Below are 7,049 nucleotides of genomic sequence, written 5' to 3'. Positions count from 1 at the left end.
TCCCTATGAACACGTGCCTGACAACCACGTCCGTTCTACATTAGATTGAATGAGTATCTCTTAGATCTCTTAATCAGAATCTTCGTGGTATAAGCTAGATTGATGGCCGCATTCATGAGAGTCCGGAAAGTCTAAACCTTGTCCGTGGTATTCCGAGTAGGACTCTGGGATTGAATGACTGTGACGCACTCAAAACTTGTGAGTGCTGGGCGTAGTGACAGACGCAAAAGGATAGTAAATCCTATTCCAGTACGATCGAGAACCTCCAAGATGATTAGCCATGCAGTGACAGCGCATCGGACCATTTTCACAGAGAGGAATAGGATGCAACCAACGACAAGGGTGATGCCTCCAGACGATTAGCCGTGCTGTGACAGAGCATCTGGACCATTTTCCCGAGAGAGATCGAAAGTAGCCATTGGCACCGGTGACATTCTTAAATAAAGCCAGCCATAGAAAGGAGTAAGATTGATTGGATGAAGACAGCAGGAAAGCAGAGGTTCAGAGGAACGAATGCATCTCCATACGTGATGAGCGGATAATTTATACGCTTTTTGACATTGTTTTTAGTATGTTTTTAGCAGTATCTAGTTACTTTTAGGGATGTTTTCATTAGTTTTTATGTTAAATTCACATTTCTGCACTTTACTATGAGTTTGTGTGTTGTTCTGTGATTTCAGGTATTTTCTGGCTGAAATTGAGGGACTTGAGCAAAAATCAGATTTAGAGGTTGAAGAAGGACTGCTGATGCTGTTGGATTCTGACCTCCCTTCACTCAAAGTGGATTTTCTGGATCTACAGAACTCAAAATGGCGCGCTTCCAATTGCGTTGGAAAGTAGACATCCAGGGCTTTCCAGAAATGTACAATAGTCCATACTTTGGCCAAGAATAGATGACACAAACTGGCGTTCAACACCAACTTTCTGCCCAAATCTGGCGTCCAGCGCCAGAAAAGGAGCCAAAACCAGAGTTGAACGCCCAAACTGGCACAAAAGCTGGTGTTCAACTCCAAGGAGGACCTCTACACGTGCAACACTCAAAGCTCAGCCCAAGCACACACCAAGTGGGCCCCGGAAGTGGATTTATGCATCAATTACTTACTCCTGTAAACCCTAGTGACTAGTTTATTATAAATAGAACTTTTTATCATTGTATTCATAGTCTTGGTTACTCCGGTTTCCCTCTGGGGATGATACCAATGAACTCCATTATCACTTATGTATTTTCAACGGTAGAGTTTCGGTACTCCATAGATTAAGGTGTGGAGCTCTGCTGTTCCTCAAAGATTAATGCAAAGTACTACTATTTTCTATTCAATTCATCTTATTTCGCTTCTAAGATATTCATTCGCACTTCAACCTGAATGTGATGAACGTGACAATCATCATCATTCCCTATGAACGCGTGCCTGACAACCACTTCCGTTCTACATTAGATTGAATGAGTATCTCTTAGATCTCTTAATCAGAATCTTCGTGGTGTAAGCTAGAATGATGGCGGCATTCAAGAGAATCCGGAAGGTCTAAACCTTGTCTGTGGTATTCCGAGTAGGATTCAATGATTGAATGACTGTGACGAGCTTCAAACTCGCGATTGCCGAGCGTAGTGACAGACGCAAAAGGATGGTAAATCCTATTCCAGCATGATCGAGAACCGACAGATGAATAGCCGTGCCGTGACAGGGTGTGTTGACCATTTTCACTAAGAGGATAGGATGAAACCATTGACAAGGGTGATGCCTCCAGACGATTAGCCGTGCCGTGATAGGGCATTTGGATCATTTTCTCGAGAGAAGACCGAAAGTAGCCATTGACAATGGTGATGTATCACATAAAGCCAGCCATGGAAAGGAGTAAGACTGATTGGATGAAGATAGCAGGAAAGCAGAGGTTCAGAGGAACGAAAGCATCTCTATTCACTTATCTGAAATTCTCACCAGTGATTTACATAAGTATTTCTATCCCTATTTTATTAATCACTTTCGAAAACTCCATTATTATTTTATATCCGCCTGACTGAGATTTGCAAGGTGACCATAGCTTGCTTCATACCAACAATCTCCGTGGGATTCGACCCTTACTCACGTAAGGTATTACTTGGACGACCTAGTGCACTTGCTGGTTAGTTGTGCGAAGTTGTGAACCATGGTATTGGCATCATGTGTTTGGTGCCATTACCAGGGAAAGAAAGAGCAATGAATTTTACATAATTAAAGTGTAATCACAATTTCTGCGCACCAAGTTTTTGGCGCCGTTGCCGAGGATTGTTTGAGTTTTCGGCAAGCTTTTGATCCGGTAACATCAGTGCCAAGTTTGATCCGGCAACAGCACCAAGTTTTTGGCGCCGTTGCCGGGGATTGTTCGAGTTTGGACAACTGACGGTTCATCTTGTTGCTCAGATTAGGTAATTTTCTTTTTGTTTTCTCTTCAAAAAAATATTTCAAAAATCTTTCAAAATTTTCTCCTTTGTTTTCGAAAAAATTTTTTTTTTTATAAAAATGTGTTTTCAAAGATGTAATTTTCTTCAGAATTTTTAAAGAATGAATTCTAGTGTTTCATGAAGCATGGCTGGCTGTAAAGCCATGTCTAATACGACTGTAGGGCATGTTAGACGTGTCATGTCTGAGTTACATACTAAAGCTTGGCTGGCTATTAAGCCATGCGTGACCCTTTGATTGGAGCTTTAGAGCATAAGATTCCTGGAATTCATATTAAAAATTTTGAATCCTTATTTTTCTCTTTTCTAAATAATTTTCGAAAAATATAAAATAAAAATCCAAAAAAATTAGAAAATCATAAAAATCAAAAATATTTTTTGTGTTTCTTGTTTGAGTCATATGTCATGTTATAAGTTTGGTGTCAATTGCATGTGCATCATGCATTTTTCGAAAAAAATCATGCATTCATAGTGTTCTTCATGATCTTCAAGTTGTTCTTGGTAAGTCTTCTTGTTTGATCTTTGCATTTGCATGTTTTGTGTCTTTTCTTGTTTTTCATATGCATTCTTGAATTCTTAGTGTCTAAGCATTAAAGAATTCTAAGTTTAGTGTCTTGCATGTTTTCTTTGCATTAAAAATTTTTCAAAATTGTATTCTTGATGTTCATCATGATCTTCATAGTGTTCTTGGTGTTCATCTTGACATTCATAGCATTCTTGCATGCATTCATTGTTTTGATCCATAACTTTCATGCATTGCATCATTTTTCTTGTTTTTCTCTCTCATCATAAAAATTCAAAAAATAAAAAAAATATCTTTCCCTCTTTTCTCTCATAGTTTCGAAAATTAGATTTGACTTTTTCAAAAATTTTTAAAATCTAGTTGTTTTTATGAGTCAAATCAAATTTTCAATTTAAAAATCTTATCTTTTTCAAAATCTTTTTCAAAAATAAAATCTTTTTCATTTTTCTTAGTTATTTTCGAAAATTCTAAAAATATTTTTCTTATTTTTATACCAAATTTTCGAAAATAACAATAGCAATTAATGTTTTGATTCAAAAATTTCAAGTTTGTTACTTGCTTGTTAAGAAAGATTCAAACTTTAAGTTCTAGAATCATATCTTGTGATTTCTTGTGAATCAAGTCATTAATTATGATTTTAAAAATTCAAATCTTTTTCAAAAACTAATTTCTATCATATCTTTTCATAAATATCTTCTTATCTTATCTTTTTTCAAAAATTTGATTTCAAAATATCGTCTCTAACTTCCCAACTCCTTATCTTTTCAAAATTGATTTTTGTTTCAACTAACTAACTAACTTTTTGTTTGTTTCTTACCTTTTTCAAAACCACCTAACTAACTCTCTCTCTATTTTCGAAAATATCTTCCCCTTTTTCAAAAAATTCTTTTTAATTAACTAATTATTTTATTTTTATTTTGAATTTTCGAAAAAAAAAACTACTAACCTTTTTCAAAAACTATTTTCAAAAATCACTAACTCTTTTTCAAAAATTATTTTCGAAATTTCCCCTCTCTCATCTTATTCTATTTATTTATTCATCTACTAACATCTCTCCCTCACCCACCAAAAATCCGAACCCTCTCTCTCTCTTTTTGAGTTCAGATTTTTCTCTTCTTCTTTTCTACTAACAATAAGGAACCTCTTTCCTGTGACATAGAGGATTCCTCTTCTTTTCTTTTTCTCTTCTCTTTCTTATGAGCAGGGACAGAGAAAAAGGCATTCTTGTTGAAGCTGATCCAGAACCTGAAAGGACTCTGAAGAGGAAATTAAGAGAAGCTAAATTACAATAATCCAGAGACAACTTGATTGAAAATTTCGAACAAGTAAAGGAGATGGCAGCCGAACCCAACAACAATGCAAGGAGAATGCTTGGTGACTTTACTGCACCTAATTCCAATTTACATGGAAGAAGCATCTCCATTCCTACCATTGGAGCAAACAACTTTGAGCTGAAACCTCAATTAGTTTCTCTGATGCAGCAGAACTGCAAGTTTCATGGACTTCCATCTGAAGATCCTTTTCAGTTCTTAACTGAATTCTTGCAGATATGTGATACTGTTAAGACTAATGGAGTAGATCCTAAAGTCTACAGGCTCATGCTTTTCCCTTTTGCTGTAAGAGATAGAGCTAGAGTGTGGTTGGACTCTCAACCCAAAGACAGCCTGAACTCTTGGGATAAGCTGGTCACGGCTTTCTTAGCCAAGTTCTTTCCTCCTCAAAAGCTGAGCAAGCTTAGAGTGGATGTTCAAACCTTCAGACAGAAAGAAGGTGAATCCCTCTATGAAGCTTGGGAAAGATACAAACAGTTGACCAAAAAGTGTCCTTCTGACATGCTTTCAGAATGGACCATCCTGGATATATTCTATGATGGTTTGTCTGAGTTATCTAAGATGTCATTGGATACCTCTGCAGGTGGATCCATTCACCTAAAGAAAACGCCTGCAGAAGCTCAAGAACTCATTGACATGGTTGCAAATAACCAGTTCATGTACACTTCTGAAAGGAATCCTGTGAATAATGGGACGCCTATGAAGAAGGGAGTTCTTGAAGTTGATACTCTGAATGCCATATTGGCTCAGAACAAAATATTGACTCAGCAAGTCAATATGATTTCTCAGAGTCTGAATGGAATGCAAGCTGCATCCAACAGTACTCAAGAGGCTTCTTATGCAGAAGAAGCTTATGATCCTGAAAACCCTGCAATGGCAGAGGTGAATTACTTAGGTGAACCTTATGGAAACACCTATAACCCATCATGGAGAAATCATCCAAATTTCTCATGGAAGGATCAAAAGCCTCAACAAGGCTTTAATAATGGTGGAAGAAACAGGTTTAACAATAATAAACCTTTTCCATCATCCACTCAGCAACAGACAGAGAACTCTGAACAAAATACTTCTAATTTAGCAAACTTAGTCTCTGATCTATCTAAGGCCACTGTAAGTTTCATGAATGAAATAAGGTCTTCCATTAGAAATCTGGAAGCACAAGTGGGCCAGCTGAGTAAAAGGATCACTGAAATCCCTCCGAGTACTCTCCCAAGCAATACAGAAGAGAATCCAAAAGGAGAGTGCAAGGCCATTGACATAAGCACCATGGCCGAACCTGTAAGGGAAGGAGAGGACGTGAATCCCAAGGAGGAAGACCTCCTGGGACGTCCAGTGATCAATAAGGAGCTTCCCTCTAAGGAACCAAAGGAATCTGAGACTCATCTAGAGACCATAGAGATTCCATTGAACCTCCTTTTGCCATTCATGAGTTCTGATGAGTATTCCTCTTCTGAAGAGAATGAGGATGTTACTAAAGAGCAAGCTGCCAAGTTCCTTGGTGCAATCATGAAGCTAAATGCCAAATTATTTGGCATTGATACTTGGGAAGATGAACCTCCCTTGTTCATCAATGAACTAAGTGATCTGGATCAACTGACATTGCCTCAGAAGAGACAGGATCCTGGAAAGTTCATAATACCTTGTACCATAGGCACCATGATCTTTAAGGCTCTGTGTGACCTTGGTTCAGGGATAAACCTCATGCCCCTCTCTGTAATAGAGAAACTGGGAATCTATGGGGTGCAAGCTGCTAAAATCTCATTAGAGATGGCAGACAATACAAGAAAACATGCTTATGGACAAGTAGAGGACGTGTTAGTAAAGGTTGAAGGCCTTTACATCCCTTCTGACTTCATAGTCCTAGATACTGGAAAGGAAGAGGATGAATCCATCATCCTAGGAAGACCTTTCCTAGCCACAGCAAGAGCTGTGATTGATGTGGACAGAGGAGAATTGATCCTTCAATTAAATGAGGACACCCTTGTGTTTACAACTCGAGGATCTCTCTCTGCATCCATGGAGAGGAAGCATAAAGAACTTCTCTCAAAGCAGAGTCAACCAAAGCCCCCACAGTCAAACTCTAAGTTTGGTGTTGGGAGGCCACAACTAAACTCTAAGTTTGGTGTTGAACTCCCATATCCATACTCTAAGTTTGGTGTTGGAGAGTCTCAACAAAGCTCTGCACATCTGTGAGGCTCCATGAGAGCCCACTGTCAAGCTATTGACATTAAAGAAGCGCTTATTGGGAGGCAACCCAATTTTTATTTATCTAACTATATTTTTCTTAGTTATATGTCTTTATAGGTTCATGATCATGTGGAGTCACAAAATAAATATAAAAAAATTGAAAACAGAATCAAAAACAGCAGAAGAAAAATCACACCCTGGAGGAGCATCTGCCTGGCGTTCAACGCCAGAACAGAGCATGGTTCTGGCACTGAACGCCCAAAATAGGCAGCATCCTGGCGCTGAACGCCCAGAACAAGCATGGTTCTGGCGTTCAACGCCAGAAATGGCTAGTAAATGGGCGTTGAACGCCCAAAATGGGCACCAACCTGGCGTTGAACGCCCAGAGTTGTGTGCAAGGGCATTTTGCATGCCTAAATTGGTGCAGGGATGTAAATGCCTTGACACCTCAGGATCTGTGGCCCCACAGGATCATCTCAGGATCTGTGGACCCCACAGGATCCCCACCTACCTCTACTCACTTCCTCTCATCCCTCACCACTCTCTTTCACACAACCCCATAAACACTCTT

General features: G+C 38.8%; 1 non-coding gene across 1 annotated transcript; it reads right to left on the bottom strand.

The window, feature by feature from the left end:
- Positions 1–4,690: 4,690 nt before the first annotated feature.
- LOC112725063 (small nucleolar RNA R71) lies at positions 4,691–4,798 on the bottom strand. Its single transcript, XR_003164193.1, has one exon. It is a non-coding gene; the product is annotated as a small nucleolar RNA R71 (small nucleolar RNA).
- Between the last annotated feature and the right edge of the window lie 2,251 nt (positions 4,799–7,049).

Source organism: Arachis hypogaea, chromosome 11, assembly GCF_003086295.3.
Source record: "Arachis hypogaea cultivar Tifrunner chromosome 11, arahy.Tifrunner.gnm2.J5K5, whole genome shotgun sequence".
Classification (NCBI taxonomy): domain Eukaryota; kingdom Viridiplantae; phylum Streptophyta; class Magnoliopsida; order Fabales; family Fabaceae; genus Arachis; species Arachis hypogaea.
This window is presented reverse-complemented; position numbering and strand designations above follow the sequence as displayed.